We start from the raw sequence: 20289 nt of genomic DNA, 5'->3' as shown, positions 1-20289 counted from the left end.
GAAAGAGACGTTGTCTGGATGGGAGCAGATGGTGCTCTAAAACCTCCATGTACTTTCTTAGGATTGATGGAGCTTCACAGATGTGGAAGCTACCCACGCCATAGGCACTAATGCAGCCCCATCCTATCAGAGATGCAGCTTTTCACCTGTCCACTGATAACAAGCTGGATGCTCCCTCTTTCTTTAGTCTGCAGGAAGCACCGTCCATGCTTTCAAGAAACTAGTTCACATTTTTATCCAGGTTTCACTTTACCTCAGACCATTTTAAATTAGCTTTGGTCCAGAGAAGACGGCGCTGTTCCTGGATCTGGCTTCTTCTTTGCATGATGGAGCTTTAACCTGCTTTTGTGAATTTCAGGTGAACTGTATTCATAGACAGTGATTTCTGGAAATCTTCCTAAGTCCATGCCGTGGTTTCCAGAAGAGAATCATTGTTACTGTCTCAGAAGCATACTAGCAGTTAGTTGTAGTTTACACGTCTCTCATGCCATTTAATTATCTATTCCCACTCTGTCTTGGTTTGAAGAAAAAATAAATGGTTTATTCCTTAAGTTTTACAACAAAATGCCAGTTCCAAGACTTTTCTGGCTAATAAATTAAACACCAAGAAAACCGTGTGCCTCCACATTTAATATAATACAATAAAAATACTTCCCTGTTCTACTGCTAAACACTCCTAAAGCCACACTACACAAATATCAAGAAAAACAAGTTGCTCCTTCTTAACTACTACTTAAATACTATGTAAATACTTTTGAATTGTTTAACATAACAAGGATTAAAAATAAAATCATCCCCTTAAAAAATAGTGAAATCCAACCGAGGAAAAAATATGCAAACATGTCTGCTTTTAATGCAGAAGATCACATCCAGCCTTGTCCCATGCATGCAGAGATTCTTCGAGATTCTTTCAGTCTGTGGATGATATTACATGCTGCAGATCAGGGATCACTAACTCTGACCTTTGAGGGCCACAGTCTTACCAACAACAAAGCTTGACCTCCAGCGTGTTTTACATGAACTTTACTCTGCAGCTCATTCAGAGCTGCCAGAATCAGTCCATTTATCTGCTGATCAGCAGAAAATCTACTGATTGCTCACACATGTGGGTAAACTAAATACCTGAAAGGGTTTTTAACTAAATGCTGTTCACCACAAAACATCACCTTCATCTCTTGAAATTTATTCCAAACATTTTACAAACAAAAGATTTCTGAAAAATGATCAACATTTTGATCAGAAATGAAAAGAGATGTTTGGTGGAGCTTTAATTTAAATCAATGTTCTTGTTTGTATTTGCTATGAAAATCTGAATGAATTGAATTATAATGGTGAATTATAATTATTCTGTACATTATGATCCACTTTGTCTTGTATATAGTTTCATCATCATGATCTGTGCTGGTCTGCAGCTCCATCCCTCCATCTGATGTCCTGATAGAAGTCCAGCAGCTGAAGGCAGCTTCCTCTTCCTCACTGCTGTCTTGCTGCATTAATCTGACTCTGATATGAAGCAGAAACTCAGAAAGATCAGAGGAGGAGCAGCAGATGATGGAAAGGAGGATTTCAGTTGATGTTCAGATGAATGATGTGTGTTTCCTCTGCAGGTGCAGGTAGAAAGTGTGTGTGAGCTCATGTTAACCCAGCAACATGGATCAGGACAGAGAGGAGGGAGTCCCTCCCTCTAAAACCACTCAGAGGTGAGATGTTCATCTAACTGTCCATGACTCTTCTCCATTTCAGAGATCAAAACTCACATCACCAAACATCTGGATTCACAGGAACCAGACTGGATCTGAATCTGCAGTTAGACCTGGACCTGAACCCTGCTGTATCTCAATGAAGAGCGACTGGTCGATGGATAAACCTATTCATTTCAGATCAGACCAGCAGTGAGTATCAGTCAGAGTCCAGTGGAGGTTGGATCAGATTTCAGATGAAAACCAGTTTCAGGTTCATCATTTTTGGACATCTCTGCTGAGACGAATCTGCAGCATCATGTTTGTCATGTGATAGATTTGATTTGTCTTCCAGATTTTTTCAAGCTAAATGTTTAACAACTTCAGAATTCAGCTTTGAAGTCATTAAATCATCTTTATTCACAGGAATCAACCAGGAGTTGAAACTGGACCAGGACTTGAACATGAACCCAAATGTCTGTCTTTTAAGAGTGACTGGTCGAAGGAAACTCCTCCTGATTTTAAATCAGACCCACAGAGGTGAGCTGTGTGAAATTGTTTAATCAGTTTAGTTTAATTCAATCTTGTGCTTCAGCTCAATGAAAAATAATAATAAATTAAATAAACTGAAAACCTTTTTTAAATTACCTTATTGCACACATTGTATCTGGAAGTAACAGAGCCTATTAATGTTTCGCCTATAAAACAACATTAAATAAATAAAAGTAAAGTCTGTCAAAATCTGTTGCATTTATTTCTCCAGGCTCTTTATGCATTTTTTCCAGAGTAATTTCAATTGAAAACATTTTTCACAGGCAAACAGCCCAAAATAATTTCCTCATTTGAAAAATCAAAGACCCTGTAATAGCAAGAGAAAGAATGCAAAAAATTTAACTGCACTAAAATTCAGTTTTCTACAGGTTTTTTACGCACACACACACAGCTCTTCTTATATATCTTCTTTATAAAAGGCTTCCTTCTGGGACAACGGCGATGCAGATTTGATGCAGTGTGTGGCGTATGGTCTGAGAACTGACAGGCTTACCCCCGGCCCCTTCAACCTCTGCAGCAACGCTGGCAGCACTCACATGTCTATTTTCCAAAAACAACCTCTGGATATGACACTGACCACTTGCACTCAATGTTGTCTGTCTACTATTGCGAGGCCAGTTCTGAGTGGAGCCTGTCCTGTTAAACCTCTGAATGTCATAATGGAGGCTGTAAGGACCCAAGAGCAGACGAGAAGCCTTTGAATCACAAAAAGGTTTTATTTACAAAAAGGAAATATGCTGGTGTCGGGGCAGGTTGGCAGGCAGGCAGTCAGGCAGGCAAAAACAGTGGCGTCCTCAGGGACAGTGAACTGGCAGGTGACTTCTGAACAGAGTTGAATCAAAAGTTATTTCACACAGGTCATGAGCAAAGAACCATAAGAAAACCGAAGAAAACCAAACTTTTACCACGCAAATGCAAGCGACGATCCGGCAGAGGTTTGTGAACAGACCAGGGCATAAATGCTGTTTGGGTGATGAGAAGATGATCCACAGCTGTGAGAAACCTGCTGCCAGAGTCAGACACTCCTGCAAAGAAGGCACGCCCACATCCATATGCACGCGCACACACACACACACACACAGACTACTGCCAGGATAGGCAGAGTCATGACACTGAATGGTCTTGTCCACTGTGCTGCAGCTCAGTTTCAGGGTGCTGGGAGTCTTATAGTCTAGTCCATCTTTATTTAAGCAACTATTCTTTTTTCAGATCTTTAGAGAATTCTATGCCATGAGTTGCCATGTTGAGCTTCCAGTGGCCATGAGAAAGTCTGAGAGAGATAGCACCAAATTTAACACGCCTGCTCCCCATTAACACCTGAGAACTTGTAACACTAAAGAGTCACATGACACCGGGGAGGTAAATGGCTAATTGGGTCCAATTTGGACATTTTCACTCAGGGGTGTACTCACTTTTGTTCCCAGCAGTTTAGACCTTAATGGCTGTGTGCTGAGTTATATTGAGGGGAGAGTAGATTTACTCTATTAAACGAGCTGTACACAGACTACTTTATATAGGGTCAAAGTGTCATTTCTGCAGCGTTGTCCCATGAAAACATATAGTTAAATATTTGAAGAAATATGAGGGGTGTACTCACTTTTGTGAGGTACATTGAACAAGGTTGCGGTTATTGGCACCTGTTTATTATTTCTTGCTTTGTATGGCTGAATCATGCTGTACTTTGTGGTGACGTTTAAGGTGATTGTAGGAATTTGTGGTGTTGCCTTACGGTGCTACAGCCAGGGCAAAACACTGCACACCGCTGCCAAATGCAAACATATTTTAGGTTCGAGTTTAGTTTGTTGAGTGAGTGGCTCTTGCCACTACCATTTGGGTTGTTGTTGCTATCCATTTAAACCTCCTTACTGCAGATTCACTTCCACTTTAACTCTTGCTCACCCTTTCCAAACACTTGACTACATGTGGGCTTCCTCCAATGAATCATGTGCTGTAACAGCTCTTTACTATTGCTTGAGGGAGAAGGCAATGGCAGTGCTGCGTTTGGGTACGCTTGAAAAAAAAAACGAGAGGAAATTAGAAGCATTTGTTTGTGATTCAGCTCATGCTTTAGAATTACTGTTTATAGACACAAGATCACATGTATGTGTAAATCGAGATGGCAATTTTTTTAAGGAATTATCCTAATCTCCATAATTCAACTTTCTCATCTGTGGAACGTAGAAACAGATGAGAGTTTTAAATGCGAATTGTATCAAACTTGGCAAGAATATTTCTTATATTATTATGTTTATAATTCCATGATCACTTTTTTTTCAAGATGTATAGAACAGGAGATATATACAAGACAAAAGTTCTTTGTGTTCGGTACCGATTTGGTCCCATAGACTCCCATTATAACCACATATTTTGGATATTCTGTTACCTTGACGTGAAGAGGCTTTTCTCAAAAATACCTAATAAATCTACACCTTTAACTTCAAAATACATGGAAAACAGGTTGTACGTCAGATGAAATCAGAAAATCATATGGTCTCCCAGTCAGGAACAAATCCTCCCATTTTTCCCTCCACCTGTCTTGACCCCTGGACCAACTCACTATGCGCTTACCAGGATTAAAAATCCTGAGACTGCCTTTGACCTGTTTCTGAATGAGAACATCCTGCAGCTGAAGTTGTATTACCAAACCTGCAGGGAAAGAGGTCAGTGAAGGATTGGAAGGAGTTGAGTTAGAAGGAGCTGCAGGGGTACTTGGGGCTGCTAATTCTGGCAGGCATGAGTCGACCAAGGGCCTGTGGGACAATGAGACAGGGCATGCATTTTTTCCTGCAACCATGTCACGAAGGAGATTTTCTGAGATAAACCTGGCTCTGCGTTTTGATGACTAACTGTGCCAAAAGGATCGCCACGGAAGAGACAAACTGACCCCACTAAAGGAGCTATGGAGCAGATGGAGTGGCAGCCTTCACAAGCTGTTCAACCCTGGTTGGGATATCTGCATTAATGAACAGCTGGTCGCTTTTAGGGGCTGCTGTTCAGACGGTATATGCCCCCCAAACCTGAGAAGTACGGATTGAATATCTGGGCTTTGTGTGACGTGGAAATCTCATACAGGTGTACACAGGGAAGTCTGTTGGAGCACAGAGGGAGTACAACCAAGGCATGCGGGGTATACTTAAGCTCACGGATTGGCTAGAGGGCCACACTGTCACCACTAATAATTTCTTCACCTCATTTGCCCCATGCCTGAGGAGATACAGAATAGGAGGATTGCCCTTTTGCAGAGAGTCAGGTCAAACAAACCTGAACTGCCCCAACAGATCCTAAACCTCAATTGCAGAGAGGTGCTTTCCTCTGTGTTTACTTTTACCTGTGACTGGTGTGTTGTTTCTTATGTCGCAAAATACTCATGATTATGTCCAAAGCTGTTCAAGAGATCTGATGTGAAAAACAAATTATATTTGACATTTTTTTAATACTTTTATGACTGGTACTGTACCTAAATGCAAAAAGGTAAGTTTTTTTTTTTTTTTCAAAAAATGGTCTTACCTTCAAAAGTAACAATGCCTAAAAATCAGTGTTCTCATCAGTTATGGACCTAGTAAAGGCTTGAATTATATTTTGGGGGGAAAAAAATGCATATTTGATGCTTTTCTCATTTAAATAATCAGGGGTTTGATGACAATTTGGCATAAAAACATAAAAAAAATCTAAAAATACAATACAAAATACTATGTATATGCTTAGGTCTCAGGTTGTTGAGAAAATGTAATGTGAAAAAAATATTTAGGTTTGAGATTTTTTTGGCACTTTTATGTACCGTATTGTAAACCGTATTGGTACTTGAACGTGAAGAATGTCAGTATTTTCAATAAATGCTCATATCTCCAAAAGTAAAAATTACTCAACATCAATGTTCTCATTTATTATTGACCTAGTCAAGGCTGTAATAATGTTATATTAACCTTATAATAACCTTAAATTCCAGTTTGCACCTTTTTTTTTTGAAAAAATTCTTTTTTTGGGTTTTTCTTATTTAAAAGAAATCAGGGTTTTCTTGTGACATAAATGACACCATTTTGTATTCAGTCGGCCCCTCTCCACAAGCTGCAGCAGCTGTTCTTCAACTCAGCCTCACTTCAGTAGAGCAGTCCTTCCACAACCTCCACCTTCGCCTCAACTCCAGTAAAACAAAGTGCATCTTTTTTAGTCGGAAAACTGGTGCCGACACCCTACCAATACTCACCTGTTTAGACGGCACGGCTTTTGGAATATGTCAATTCCTATAAATACCTGGGCATCTGGCTGGATTCATCTCTGTCATTCATCACCCACATCAATAATCTTCAAGCCTAAATAAAAGCCAGATTAGCCTTTCTTTTCCGTAATAAAGCCTCTTTCACCCACTCAACCAAATACACTTTAGTCAAATTGACTTTAATTCCAATTCTTGACTATGGTGACATCATTTATAAAATGGCAACAAGCACAGCCCTTAAAAAAATCAGACACTCTCTACCACTCAGCCGTACGTTATGCCACAAACGCCCCTTTCCACACCCACCACTGTGATCTCTATAAATTGGTGGGCTGGCCCTACCTTCACACCCGGCGACTCCATCATTGGTTTCTTTTTATTTACAAGTCAATCTTGCACAAGACACCTTTCTATCTGTCATCTCTTCTTCACTCCGCTCACAGTACTCATCACACCAGGTCATCCGAATTTATTAAGCTCATTACTCACAAAACTTCCACTATTTTCGACCGTTACGCCTTCCACTTTTCTGCTGCAAATGACTGGAACACACTGCAGAACACTCTTAAACTTCCATCTCTGATATCTGTTTCTTTGTTTAGATAGAGACTTCAACAGATTATTGTCGACACTTGTTTCTGCTGACGATGCTGACTCTCACTTATGCTTATCTTTTCACATAGATCTGTCCCATATGCTGAGACCTACTCCCTTCCCCCTTTCATTTTTATATATTTGTATTTGCTCTGCATTGTTAGGTGTATTTTTTGTATTGTTGTATTGTGGTTCTTGTGTATGCACAGTTGTATGTTTGTACGTTAATTTTTCCTGCTGGGGCCTCTTGGCCAGGTCATGTTTGCAAATGAGAACTGGTTCTCAAACATTTTTTACCTGGTTTAATAAAGGTTAAATAAAAAAAACAAAAAAAAAATAAAAGGCAACAGCCCCCCATCCCCCCCCCCCCCCAATACATAAGAATATATTAAAATAAACTCTATATATGCTTAGGTCTGAAGTTGTTAAGAAGATCTGATATGAAAAAAGTGCAAAATAATGTTTAGGTTCGAGATTTTTATAACACTTTTAAGAGGGGTACCGTATCAGTATTCGAAAGCAAAAAACGTATGTCTTCTTTTTAAAGATGTCCTGAGGGTTAACCAGTCTCATTCAAGCACACACTGGCTCTTGATTCCTCCACAGAGTGGTCCAGCAGAACTTAGAGCTTCCCAGTGTTCAGTCTGCCCAGCAGCATCAAACACACCTGGACTCCATATTTATGGTCTGTACATGTACAACAACTACTTTTCCATCTCTTCTGTTCACATCATCTCCATGCTGACCTTTGTAGACCAGTGGATTGTCAGTGTGTCCAACATGAATCTGATGTTTGGCTCCATGATTTCAGTCTGATTGTGTCCTTCATATCGTTTCTCTTCCAGCTGCTGGAGGACAACATGATCACTTTCATGAAGAAGGAGCTGAAGAAGATCCAGAAGCTCCTGAGTCCAGATTACCCAGAGTGCTCAGTGTTGGAGGGTGAGGATGAGGAGCAGAGGAAGAGCAGCAGAGAGGCGTTAGTGAAGATCATAGTGGACTTCCTGAGGAGGATGAAGCAGGAAGAGCTGGCTGAGCGTCTGCAGAGCAGTAAGAGGATTTCTCTAAAGATTGAAGCTGCTGGATAAATGACACATTTACTGATGTCTCAACATGTGGAAAAACACATATTCACATCCTCTCAGAGGCTTGAAATCTTTACTGACTCATCTTATTTCTTCCTTTCTTTCAGAACTTCTGGCTGCAGTTTGTCAACGTAAATTAAAATCTGGTCTGAAGAAGAAGTTCCAGTGTGTGTTTGAGGGGATTGTTAAAGCAGGAAACCCAACCCTTCTGAATCAGATCTACACAGAGCTCTACATCACAGAGGGAGGGACTGCAGAGGTCAATGATGAACATGAGGTCAGACAGATTGAAACAGCATCCAGGAAACCACACAGACCAGAAACAACCATCAGACAAGAAGACATCTTTAAACTCCCACCTGGAAGAGATGAACCAATCAGAACAGTGATGACAAAGGGAGTGGCTGGCATTGGGAAAACTGTCTTAACACAGAAGTTCACTCTGGACTGGGCTGAAGACAAAGCCAACCAGGACATCCAGTTGACATTTCCACTGACTTTCAGAGAGCTGAATGTGCTGAAAGAGAAAAAGTTCAGCTTGGTAGAACTTGTTCATCACTTCTTTACTGAAACAAAAGAAGCAGGAATCTGCAGCTTTGAAGAGTTCCAGGTTGTCTTTATCTTGGATGGTCTGGATGAGAGTCGACTTCCTCTGGACTTCCACAACAATGAGACCCTGACTGATGTTACAGAGTCCACCTCAGTGGATGTGCTGCTGACTAACCTCATCAGGGGGAAACTGCTTCCCTCTGCTCGCCTCTGGATAACCACACGACCTGCAGCAGCCAATCAGATCCCTCCTGACTGTCTTGGCATGGTGACAGAGGTCAGAGGGTTCACTGACCCACAGAAGGAGGAGTACTTCAGGAAGCGGTTTAGAAATGAGAAGCAGGCCAGCAGGATCATCTCCCACATGAAGACATCACGAAGCCTCCACATCATGTGCCACATCCCAGTCTTCTGCTGGATCACTGCTACAGTTCTGGAGGATGTGCTGAAAACCAGAGAGGGAGGAGAGCTGCCCAAGACCCTGACTGAAATGTACATCCACTTCCTGGTGGTCCAGACCAAAGTCAAGAAGGTCAAGTATGATGGAGGAGCCGAGACAGATCCGCACTGGAGTCCAGAGAGCAGGAAAATGATTGAGTCTCTGGGCAAACTGGCTTTTGATGAGCTTCAGAAAGGAAACCTGATCTTCTATGAATCCGACCTGACAGAGTGTGGCATCGATATCACAGCAGCCTCAGTTTACTCAGGAGTGTTCACACAGATCTTTAAAGAGGAGAGAGGACTGTACCAGGAGAAGGTGTTCAGCTTCGTCCATCTGAGTGTTCAGGAGTTTCTGGCTGCTCTTCATGTCCGTCTGACCTTCATCAACTCTGGAATCAACCTGATGAAAGAACAAAAAAAGCTTTCTAAGAAATCCACAATCTTAAAAATAACAAACCTAAAACATCTTCATAAGAGTGCTGTGGAAGAGTCCTTACAGAGTCCAAATGGACACCTGGACTTGTTCCTCCGCTTCTTCCTGGGTCTTTCACTGCAGACCAATCAGAGTCTACTACAAGGCCTGATGACACAGACAGGAAGTAGCTTACAGACCAATCAGAAAACGGTTCAGTACATCAAGAAGAAGATCAGTGAGAATGTGTCTGCAGAGAGAAGCATCAATCTGTTCCACTGTCTGAATGAACTGAATGATCATTCTCTAGAGGAGGAGATCCTACAGTTCCTGAGATCAGGATGTCTCTCCACAGATAATCTGTCTCCTGCTCAGTGGTCAGCTCTGGCCTTCATCTTACTGTCATCAGAAGAAGATCTGGAGGTGTTTGACCTGCAGAAATACTGTCCTTCAGAGGAGGTTCTTTTGAGGCTGCTGCCAATGGTCAAAGCTTCCAACAAAGCTCTGTAAGTACATATAGGCACGTTGACAAGTGACGTCACGCCCACTTGCTCTTTGACCCAGTTTCCAGTTGGAGGGCAAAAAAGCCGGTGCCCTCCATTGTCAGAAGACGTGAAGTTGATAGCAAGTTATGCTAATTCTAAATCTTGCCCTGAAATATTATTAAATCAGTATGGTTAACACGTGTAGCGCTGTAGGCTGCACAAATAGACGAAAGAAGGACAGTCATGTCAAATTTAATAGGTTTCCAGCGGATGTAAAACGCCGAAAGCAGTGGATAACAGCCATGAGGAGAATGCGACTGGATATGAATTCTTACCCTGCTTTGCATGTGCAGTGGGCAGACACTACGTAGCCTTTTAATTTTTCCAAGCAGATCCACACCTGATGCTTCCGTTTCTTGTCCGTTTTCTTATCTTCTGTGATGGCATTACGGCACACTTTAAGAAACACACTACGTTCATGCGTTCATTGCTGTGGTACAATATCTGCCCCACATGTCCAGACACAAAGAAGTTATGGCCATCTAGTGACTTGTATGCCTTCATCGCCTCTGCTGTATAAATTCCTGGCGTGTTAATGAGGTAGTTGTAGATATCGCCATACTGAACTGGCGGTCATTTCTGAGGACTGTCAACCCATAGATCGTCAGCTATTTTAAATGGGTCTGTAAGCTTTTCGCTAAATACAGTTAGCTTTGCACTGTACCTTTCGCGATCATCTGCACAAAGATGATCTAAATTAGTAATACCTAAATCTTTAGTTTTCATTATGTGAACAGATTTGGTCAAAATGACGATATACTTGTACACTACAATGTTTTGGTCATCACGAAAGCAGAGCTTTTTGCCCTCCAGTGTAGTGCGCATGCGTGGGATTACCGGACGTAAATAATAACATTCAACGTGCGTATATAGCAGGATATGGAAAAATATACTGCTGCTGTTTTATAGGACAGAATGTGGCAGAGAAAGACTTGTATCACTTTTGCTTGCTGCAGAGCAGGTTTACTTCTGAGATCAAAGTTGAACACAGGTGAAAGCTAAGCTTCATAGAAGTTTGAACAAGTCAAAAAGATGTGTTTGTAGACGATGACTACTGTAATAATCAGATGTAACACATCTATTTGCACTCCTGATATGTGATATTATGAAAAAGCCTGGTCTAGATTATCCATCCATTATTGGATTTCTAACAGAGTACGTAAGTACATGCTGATGTAATACTTACACTTCCAGATATGTATAGAACATCTGGTCTTTGTTGAACATGGCAGCTCTTACAGTCTTAGCATTAGATTTGCTAATGTAAAAGTTAATAATCCTGCAAAACAAACTACGTGTGAATGCTTTACTTTGTTTCTACTTTGTGCTTCACACTGCTGCATGTCATCCTATTTTTATTTCTGTGTTCCTCTCATGTTGTGACTGCATCACTTCCATCTTTAAAGAGAACGTAGTTTGTTGCACATGCAAAGATATATATATATATAAAAAAAACAAAGAAATCAAATATGTGCGTCTACATGCACTATAGATGTCAGAGTATTAGGGATGAATGGAGGTGTGTTAATGTGATTTCTCATAACCACATTATCTAATAAAAGATATCAGGTTATGCTGTCTACGTGATAACTTGATTAATCTTGTTAACTCCAGGAATCAGATCATGATCAGATTATTGGTGTGCATGTAAACAGGCTCATTGATGGTGTGACATAGTTCTAACATCATGAAGCTCATGGGTGGTGCTGATGAATGCTAAACTCTATTCCTCACTGATCTGATCTGAAATCAGCCCCACCCATCAACCTAATAGACTACTTCTTGAAGTAGTATGTATGAATCAAATGTTCAAACTGTTACTGATTCTCTGGAAATGCTGAATCCCTGTTTATTCATGATGTCTTTGAGCATTAAAATCCACCATGTGGACATGATAACAAGGTTAGAAACTTTATTTTCTCTACAGGTGGTCCTTCAGTCTGTATCCACCACGAGGGCTGATTATTTTGTCACATATATTATTTGTGTTTTTCTCTGTAACTTTCTCTCCAGGCTGAGTGTGTGTGGTCTCTCAGAGAGAAGCTGTGGACCTCTGTCCTCAGTTCTCAGCTCCAAGTCCTCCAGTCTGGCAGAACTAGACTTGAGTAACAACGACCTGCAGGACTCAGGAGTAGAGAAGCTGTGTGATGGATTGAAGAGTCCAAACTGCAAACTGGAAACCCTCAGGTCAGGATTCAGCAAACTGAGAGTTTAAAATGAGTATTTATTAATGACTAATAGAAAACCTGTGGAAGCTGTTTGTATGACTGTCTCTGATTTAGGCCTCTTACACCACATGAGCTTACCAGAATCAGTAACAATTCTCACATCTTGAACTTCTCAGAACATATAAACTCTTTGGAAAGGTTCAGGTTTTGAAATGTGATTCTGTTCTGTAATGTTTAAGATGCTTTACAAACAGAACTTAAATAAATAAATAACTGGTTGAACCCATTTTAAATCTAGGGCTGTTTTTTTTCCTATTTAATAATGTGAGATGAATATTCATGCAAAGTTATTTAAGTAAGTTAATCCTGCTCATTTTCATGTTGCCTTTGTCATGAAATGATCAAAATAATTTGGAGTCAAATTAATACAATTAAATAGAGCTAAATTATTAATAATTATTCAATTTGAAAAATCTGTTGTCCCTAGCAAGCGGCAACCTCCAGCGCTCAAATGTGAAGCCTATGCAGAAGTGCAAAAAATTGCAGCTCCCCCCTCATCGCAACAAAAAGGGAGAGTGTAGCACATCGCAGTCTTTAGCCAGCTAACAGTGCCCCTTAGCTTTAGCCCACCTACCTTCATAAACTGGTTAGATCCAAGTTGCATCCAGTGACATGCATGTTATGTTAATTGGTGAGTGTACGTGTGAGTGGTTGTCTAGTAAACATCAGATGTCCAAGGATCAGTGAAGGCATCATGTAATGTACTTCTACATGCTGTTCTAAAACATCTCTACCTTGTTCTAGATCATAATTCTGAATTAAACTTTTTTTTAATAATTATAAAATAATAAAAATAAAAAACAGCAGGTGTGTGATAACAAACTCGGATAAAACTGATGATCTGGATAACAACACGTTATTTCTTTTATCATTGAAGTGTGAGTGTTTGTGCAGCAGTAATAAAAGTTCTATAGCAACATAATCCAAAGTAAACACCTGTTGATAAACTATATCATGGGCTGCTTGTCTTTTCTTTACTTCTTTGCACTTTTTTTTCGGGTCAGTGCTTTTGCCGGGCCCCATCGAAACTTTTCTAGACCCGCCCCTACACAGCTGAAGTATAAACCCTGTCTACCACCAGCAGACTACTTTGTTAGAGAAGATCCAGCAAAAAACAACAATTTGAGGTAAATATGTGGCGGTGGGAACCATAAACCACTAGTTTCCTCCTTCTCAGCTAAACCAGAAACAAACGCAACGAGAGAAAATCTGATCAGCTGATCACTGACAGACATCATGATTCAAGGAACAACATGAGGGGAGGAGGAGCAGTTGCACTCCACAAAAAAATGACCAGAGAGCTGCTAGAGCAGACACATTGGTGCAAAACGCAGGATAAGTAAAAAAAAAAAAGAAACAAAAAAAAAGAGAAAAGCGCGGATGTGGAACCCTCTCACCAGGAAATTAGTGTGTGATAAAACACCCCCATTCTCCACTAAAACAATGTCCATGGGTTGCTCCATTAATTCTGTGTTTATTCTTAAGTCTGTCCATAAAGCTAGCCAACTGATCTACTCCAGCATGCTTTTTCACGTACTACCATCACATCAGAGAAATGACGGCTGTATGGGGCTTGTCGTGCCATGCATGCGTTAAACATTTTGACACAATAATTGTATGACTTAATTAATACTGTTAAAGTGCTTCATTTTTGACAGCCCTGATCACAGCAGTTCTTTCAGAGTTTCTGACATACGTGTTGTTTTCTGCAGCCTGTCAGGATGTCTGATCACAGAGGAAGGCTGTACTTTTCTGGCCTCAGCTCTGTTCTCCAACCCCACTCATTTGAGTGAGCTGGACCTGAGATACAACCATCCAGTAGACTCAGGAGTGAAGCTGCTGATGGTTGCACTGAAGGATCCACACAGACTCAGGTATGGAGAGGCTGCTGCAGCCGCACAATGTCTGATAGCAGAGGAAGATCTGCAGACATTTTCTCTGTCCTTCACTCGGTCCTGCTTCATGGGGAAAAGTAAGACATCATCAGCATAAAGACTTATCTTATGTTCTATATTTCTGACATGGATTCCTTTAATTTCTTTGTTTTGTCTTATGGCAGCTGCTAAGGGTTCAATAAAATAGCAAAAAGTGAAGAAAAAAGCAGGCAGGCCTGCCTGGTGCCTCTCTTAAAGTAGAACCATTATTTGGATTGTGGCAATCCTCCCCATGAGTGATGGCAAAAATGCTAAAAGTAAGGGAGGCAGAGGGCAGCCCTGCCTAGTGCCTCTCTGCAAACAGAAGCTTGAAGACGATTGATTATTGGTCTTCACACATGCATTTGGGTTGTTATACAATATTTTTATTTCCTTCTGGATCTTTTACAGAGGAGATTGCTGTTTTCTCCTTGTTTGTTTTTAATTGATTAGCCAGGAACCTTACAGATTTATTGCCATGTTCAAAGTTCTCCAAGCAAAGTCTTTGCACCAAGAATTGTGTGTTTTTATCTATTATTATATTAAGTTCAAGTTTAGCTTTTCTTATATCATTCAGCTTGTGTTCTTCTGGGAAGGATTTAATTCTGAGTTCTAACTAAAATTCTCAAATATTCCTTCTTTTTGTTATGGAAAGAGAAAGAAATTATTTTCCCCTTAATTACTGCTTTTCCTGCTTCCCAAACAACACACGCTCGAGTTTCTGGCAAGTCATTGTTTTCTAAATGGTAAATACTCTGTATTTTATATAGTGCCTTTAACCAAAGCACTTCACAATATACATCACATTCACACACACATTCACACACTGATGGTGGAAGCTGCCATGCACGGTGCTCAACCACAACACATCAGAAGCAATTTGGGGTTTGGTGTCTTGCTCAGGGACACCTTGACATGAGCTCGACAGGCCGAGGATCGAACCGATGACCCACAGGCTACAAGACCACTCTACCCACTGAGCCATGCCGCCCCAGATATCAGGACCATTCTCTTTTAAAGTAGCTGATAAACTCAGGATCTTTAAGTATTGTATTAAGTATTAAATCTCCAGTTTCTAGTTGCTGGTTTATTGTTCTTTTATCTCAGAGTGAATGATACTGGTGCATGATCACTAGTGATAACGGGATGGATTTTGATTTCTGACATGTCACTCATCAGCGAGCTGCTAGTTAAGAAATAATTTAATCTAGAGTAGGGATGGTGAACTGAAGAGAAGAAGGTGTATTCTCTTAGTGTGGGATGGTGAGAGTGCCAAGCATCACAGAGACCAAAATCCTTCATGTATTGTTTTACAGTTTCTGAGGATTTCCAGACTCTATGACTTGCTGTAGTACTGTATTTGTCCAATATAAGGTTAAAGTCACCTTCTATAATTAGTGCGTTATCTGAGTGACCATAGAGTGTGGTGAAGAGGGAGTGAAAAAAGGAGGGGCCATCAACATTTGGTTCATATATATTTGCAATACATAACTTAACATTTTCAATAAATATTATTATATTATAAATATTATAAATCTGCCTTCTGGATCTGTGTTTGTAATATCAATGTCAAATTTTAACCTGCTATTAATAAGAGATGCTACTTGTCTTTGCCTAGAGTTATAACAAGGTGAGTATGAATATGTGGAAACTGAAAGATGTATTGTTTATGTTTATGTTTATTGAGATCCCCATTAGCGTCAGCAGCATGCTGCATCAGCTATTCTTCCTGGGGTCAGTTTACAGTAGAAAAACTGTACAATTTACATTTTTAACAGATTACAAATTAAATATTAAATAACATTTTGATCATCTTACTTTTTCGACTAATACAATATTAATTCCCATACATTGTCATAATGTATAAATTAATTTACAATGTAGTCATACTTATCATATATACTATCATACTAAAATACACTCACACATTATTCAATTTAAATCTGATTATTTTTATAGTATATTTTCAGTTGCTTTTTAAAACAATAAGCATTGAATTGTTGTGTAATATTTTGTGGTAGTAAGTTCCACAGCTGTCTGCCAGCTGAGTATGCAACATGGATCTGTGTATTAAATGTCTGCATGTGCACTTGCGCTGTTCTCTCACTCATTGCACGTGTGTGTTTGTGTGAATCATGCGAAGTACTGATGTGTGTCAGCAAGCTGGGCCTGATGGTCAAGCGTGTTCATGCGTCGCGAGTTGCATTATTATAATGACAGTTGGGATTACCATTAACCATGAAAAGGTTGGAAAGAAGAATGGAAAGTGAAAACAGCGACAGTGCCAAAGGAAAAAAAATAATTTAAAAAACACATCCATGTTGAGAGTAGTGTAGTGGAGATGGGCAATGAATTTACTGTTAACTAAATTATCTTTTATGGCAGTTTTATGCATTGACATGATGTACTAAGAATGTAGGAAAATTAAAGCACACACCAACATGTCAGTAGAGCCACAGAGTGATGGGTCGCAATACAGCTGTACATTAATAAATAATTTATTCACCGTGATGACAGTGTGAGCGCCCTCGGGAATGGATTTTGTCCTGATGGGAAACAGGACTCTTTGCAGATCCAGGATCTCTCTCGAATATTGGTCGTTTTCTTAGATGTTCGTCCCCTTCAGTTCGCGGCCCTGGTTCTTCACCTGCTTCCTCTATTTGAAGCTGACAAACTTTGCTACAATGGGTCTTGGTCTGCTGACCCCAGGTTTCCTCCTGCCCAGACGGTGAACTCTGAAAGGAGATGTTTTTCACAATTTCTTCTGGGACCTTCAGGTGTGTTTTGATGAAGTTTTTCACTGTGGTCTCAGGGTCTTCCCTGAACCAATCTGAGCCAATCTACTCTGCAGAGGAGATTATTGTTAGAAGCTGATCAACAAGACTTCAGGGCAGAGAGAAGATGCAGCTCTTGGTTAGATCAGGAGTTTCTGCAGAGTTCTTCATCTGTGAAGAGATGAAAAGGAGAGGATGGTTGAAAGAAGAACCTGTGACTTTCACAAAGCAGTTTTGTTGGTGTGGGTGTGGACCAATCAGCTTCCTGATTCTGCAAATTCTAGTCTGGAGATGCTCCATTCAGGTGGACGCGTCCAGATGTTGGACTGTTCCTTTCTCAGTGTAGAACAAAGTGTGTATGAGAGCCATGTAATATCCATGTTAGCATGTTCTGACCCCCCTCCTCCTTTCAGGGTGGAGCCTGCTGGAGAACCATGGTTGAGACCAGGTCTGAAGAAGTGTAAGTGTGTTTTTCATTGGATTCATCACATTCATCAAAGTTTTAATAGATCAATAACTGCAGCTGGATTGTGTTTGTTCTCTCCATCAGATTCCTGTCCGCTCACAATCAACGTGAACACAGTGGACAGAAACCTTAAATTGTCTGACAACAACAGGAAGGTGACACATGTGGAGGAGCTTCAGTCATATCCTGATCATCCAGACAGATTTAACTGGTGTCCTCAGCTTCTGTGTGAAAATATTCTGACTGGTCGCTGCTACTCAGAGGTTGAGTGGAGAGGAGACGTTTTAATATCAGTGAGTTACAGAGACATCAAAAGGAGAGGAGGCATCAGAGACTGTTGCTTTGGATGCAATGATCAGTCCTGGAGTCTGAGATGCTCTGATGATGAAGGTTATTCTTTCTGGCACAATGACAGAAAAACACCCATCTCCTCCTCTTCTTCCTCCTCCTCTGTCTCTAACAGAGTAGCAGTGTATGTGGACTGTCCTGCTGGCTCTCTGTCCTTCTACAAAGTCTCCTCTGACTCACTGATCCACCTCCACACCTTCATCACCACATTCACTCATCCTCTCTATGCTGGATTTGGATTCTGGTTCTCTGGTTCCAGGTCTGGTTCCTGGGTTTCTCTATGTTGAGTCTAAGGACTCTCCCAGGATCAACATGTTGTTTCCAGTCAAAACTTCACACTGAATATCAGGATGTTGTGTTCATTTCATATCAGCTGCAGTTCCAGTTCATGATGCTGGAAATGAAAATCCTCCCAGTCTTTCACTCTTTGTTTGTTTGCTTCATTCTGTCTTTATTTGGACTTTTTGACATTTTGACATGTTGAATTAGAGATTCATTCAAAAATGTAATGTTTTGTTGAATTTTTCACCACAAATGTTTGACTTTTTACTTGAAAAGTAGAATTTAAAGATTTTTCATTAAAAACTTTCATATATAAATTTTATGTTTATTTTAATTCAAATAATTTTAGACTTTTTGTAAAAAATATTTTATGTTTAATGAAAGAAATTTAATTTCTCTCACTTTATTTCAATTTATGTGGATTTGATCTTTTTATTTGTCTAGGAACTCATTGAAATTTTACTTTGGTAGATTTAATGTTTTTGATCAAGTTTAATTTTTTGTTTAGTTTAATAAATCATTTAATATTTTTTTTTCTTTTTGTTGTGACTCATTTTGAATCTTTTTTCTAGATGATGATGGTGATGATGATCGCAGTGAACCAGTAGATGAGAGAGATTCTGCACTTTCCCCCCCAGACATCAATGAAAAAATAAAACTAACAGATGTAACGTTTAGCGTCATTAAACATTAAAGATGTTTAATAAAATTATTAATTTTAATAATTTCATACAATTATCAGACAAAATATTTTATTATACCTCGGGAGCACCACCACATATGTCTTTATGTGGAAGCTGTGAATTCAATTAGGCTTTACAACTTTATATGGGGATGTCTTTTCAATTAAAGAGTTATAATAAAAGTATATTATCTAGCGTGTAAAATCAATGTTCAATATTTAATCCCGTTTTAACACAGGTGTTCATCTACTGAGCCCTCTTGCTATGACCAATATATTTAATGTAAATTGTGGGTACCATGCAGGTTATAGGCTCGACACATGGGAGGTCGACGCTGCTCCTTCTCCATTCATTTCCTATGGAACTTGCGCAATGAGGCGAAAATTGCTGCCCTCCTTCAGCCAAGCGACAGGCGACATTCGTGCATGTGAAATGCTGCACTCATTCATGTAGATGTGCACACGGGGGCTTGTGACGCGACAAAAAAAAAAAAAAAAAAGATAAATGTTTTTAATTTTTGTTGCTTTCACATGGCGCTACAAGCAGTCAGTGAGGGGCTTCATGGACTGACCAATGAGCTGAGATAATGCTAGACAGTCTGCAAACACTTTCAACACAGAGGAAGAGATCATTTTAGCTGTGTCTGACTTTCCCATAGATTATAGAGCTGTAAATAAAAGGCAGCTGGTTGGTGAATTTGCAGGGTGAATTTGTCTGAACGTAAGTCCTGGATTTATCTTGATCAGCCTTGAAGTCCACCATCAAAGGATGATATTCACCATGCTGTTTCCTTGTTTGTAAAATCAGATGAACCCAGGGTTGTCTTCCTTTGTGCAGTAGAGTCAACAGCAAGATTTTGATTCAAGCAAAATCTTGTGCCTCTTCACCCTTCATGTCTTGTCTGTCATGGACTGCTTTGAAAGTGTCAAAATTCCCTCCAAAATCTGAGAGAGAAAAGCGATCCAAGAGCGCGATGCACGACACAGGTGCCGCCGCCGCTGCTGTTTGTCATGTCCCATGTGTTCGGTTTCACCAGGGTGGCGATTCATAAAATACAGCACTCAGGAGTAACAAAATGTAAAAAAAAGGTTCACTAATGGGTCTTCAAAGTACCAACAGAAACTTTAAAATAAAACAGGGACCAACTCAACTACACAAAGGAAGGGACACTGAGACAAGACACGGAATTTCACAATAATAATAATTTCTCAAGATCTGTGTGCCTTGTCAAATTGGCTTTTGGCCTTTATTGAGGCCTTAATTAACAGATGATCAAGGTGGGGAAACAGTACGAAAATGATTACAGCTCGCGGAAAGTCATGCACCTGCTGCTGGGTCTGAGACTGTAGACCATGTGGCTCACGATGTCAATCTTTGCCAATACTGATGTTTCAATGTTAAAGTGGTGCTTTAAGGTTCAATATATATGATTGTTATACAATAAGCCATTTGCTAGATACACCAACAAACACGAGTCATGCTTTGTATTGTACCTCCTGTCTTTTAGAGGGGTGATAGGGCC

The 20289-nt window shown here is 40.1% G+C and overlaps 1 pseudogene; it reads left to right on the top strand.

Moving 5' to 3' along the window:
- The first annotated feature begins 1781 nt into the window (after positions 1–1781).
- LOC121649630 overlaps positions 1782–20289 on the top strand; it is a 133868-nt pseudogene continuing 115360 nt past the window's right edge.

Source organism: Melanotaenia boesemani, chromosome 2 (genome assembly GCF_017639745.1).
Source record: "Melanotaenia boesemani isolate fMelBoe1 chromosome 2, fMelBoe1.pri, whole genome shotgun sequence".
NCBI classification, from domain to species: Eukaryota; Metazoa; Chordata; class Actinopteri; order Atheriniformes; family Melanotaeniidae; genus Melanotaenia; species Melanotaenia boesemani.
Note: the sequence above shows the minus strand (reverse complement) of the source record. Positions and strands in the feature narration are given on the sequence as shown.